The following is a 2,539-nucleotide window of genomic DNA, read 5'->3' as shown; positions in this document are numbered from 1 at the left end:
TTTCCTTAAGTATTACAACTCAAAGCTTGAATTTATTCTTCGGTTCTTTCAGCTTAAGAAATGCCAAGCAAGTTCTGCCCTTTTGATTTTTGGACGCTAGTTCTTTGTACATTTCATTATAATATTTTGCTTTCTCTTCCTGTTCTGCCCTTTGAAATCTTCTACTCAGCTCCTTAATTTCTTCCCTTTGCTTTGTCTTTTTTGGCTTTCTTGTGGAATATTCAGAGTCTTTCATCTTCCTTATCTTTAATTCTTAATAACTAATCTTACAATTATTGCTACATTTCATCTCATTGTTTAGCTACTGCGTATTCTATTCTCTTCTAGTCTCTACTAAAAAATGCTTGCTACCTTTTTATTTTAATATGTGTTCATTTATCACTCTTATCAGTATTGAAAGTGAATTGTCATGTCAATCTTTCCAGTCTGTATTAGTCTGGAAAATCCTGTGAAACATGTCCTTTGTGGGTGATTCATCTACCATTTGGAATACCAGTATCATTGCTTCCAGAATCAGAAAAACTCTCAAACTTCCATAATATAGGAAAGTAGAGATGTATAAATTATAATATTAAATTAGAAAAGGAAAGACTGATTAACTTAATTACATAAAAATTGAACTTATAAAAGTTTTGTAATCAGTCTTGAGTTGATTTCCTGGTAAAACCTCAGTACTTACCTGCCACAGGATATCTCGGTTTTACAAAATATCTTCCAATAATATGCACATATCTCCCCACCTGGTTGGTTCATATCTTTCCTTCCTTCTAGATTCACACAAAATGTTTGGTTTGTACATATCATGAGGTTGAATGAACTCTCCATTTACACACAAATACTTTCCTTACATTCCCAAAAAGAAATGTGGTTCTTTCACAAAATGTGTTCAAATTATTAATAATGCTTAATATAAACTTCCTCTACTTTCTTTTACAAATGATACTGCTTTAGTTTGCATTCTTCCTTTTCCCCCTTGATATATCTCCAAAGTATTATTATTTTATTATTTTTTCCAACAATATATTTTCTGTTTTACCTATCCTCCCATTTAAATGTTATTTATTATTTAATTTCTAATATTATTTTTATTATTTCTTTCCTTATGTGACTTTGGCTCTAATTTTCTATGTTTATTTTATCTTCTTAATTATCAATTTATTTCACATATTTTCAGTCATTCTTTTAGAAAATATATATTTCAAAGTATGTAAACCCCTTCCACATTCTTATTATCTACAACACATAATATTACATCATTCCAGTTTTGTGCTTATTTTTAATATGTCTAAACACTGATTTGTCAAATGCAATAATGGTTACCCATGGTGGACAGTGTTTGGTGGAGCTCCCAATTAAATAAACTTGGAAGTAGGAGAGGCATCCACTTTTGAAATAGCTTGTCTCCAGAAACCCTAAGAAAGTTATACAAGTGTTAGGTCTTTCGTTCATAGCATCGCTATGAGTTGTATATGACTCGATGGCACTTAACAACAACAACACCAACAACGTAACTAAAGATGATAGAGGGAGAATTGATGCTGTTGAGCTGTGGTGCTGGAGAAATGTATTGAACATACTGAGGACTACTAGGAAAACAAGTTCATTCTAGCAAGGGTGAAACTAGGCTGATCCTTGGAGGCAAGGATTCTAAATCTTCATGGGACGTATTTTGGACATGTTGCAAGGAGGGACCAATCCTTGGAGAGGGATGCCATGCTTGGGAAGGTAGATGGATAGCACAGGAGAGGAAGACCCTCGATAAGTTGGATTGATTCCATGACGAAGGTAATGGGATAGGAGTGTCAGAGACAATAAGATTGGCACAAAATAGCAGGGTTTAAACCTGTTGTATATAAGGTCACTATGAGTCAAAGGCGACTTGATGGTACATAACAACAACAATAAAAGTAAGTTATTTTTGTTTTCTATCTCTTGCTTTCTCTCTCACACAAACACGAATAAACACATGAAGTTCTTTGAGTACTTTGTGTTAAATAGAAATTATTTTCTTTTTCTCTACTATGGTATCCATAGGTAGATATGGCCACAGAGGTAAGCAGTACACATACTACATGTTTGAAAGTAGTTATTTAATGTTGTATAGAAACTAAGGGACAATGTATTTTCAACTGCTTTGTATGAATCTAAATGTTGCTTAGTGAATAAGAATGAATGAAGAAGAATGGATGACTTTAAATTGCAGTGTGGGTGAATAACTATTGATTATAACACTGACTACCAAAAAGACAAATAAGTTTGTGGAGGAGGTACAACCAGGGTCCTCTTTACAGGCAAGGAAGGTGAAACTTTGTCTCACATGCTTTGGGTATGTTATCAAGATGAGCCAGTCTTTGAAAAAAAGACATTATGTTGTGAAAGGGAAAAGTCAGCCAAAAAAGAGGAATTTATTTCCAAGAGATGGTTTGACATAGCAATTGCAATAATATAGACGAGAATATGATGGATACCATGACGTTGGGGCAGGATAGGGAGAGGTTTCTACTGTTCCTCACAGCGTCACTATGAGACATAGTTAACT

Source organism: Elephantulus edwardii, unplaced genomic scaffold (assembly GCF_000299155.1).
Source record: "Elephantulus edwardii isolate Elephantulus edwardi_28Jun2011 unplaced genomic scaffold, EleEdw1.0 scaffold00184, whole genome shotgun sequence".
NCBI classification, from domain to species: Eukaryota; Metazoa; Chordata; class Mammalia; order Macroscelidea; family Macroscelididae; genus Elephantulus; species Elephantulus edwardii.
Note: the sequence above shows the minus strand (reverse complement) of the source record.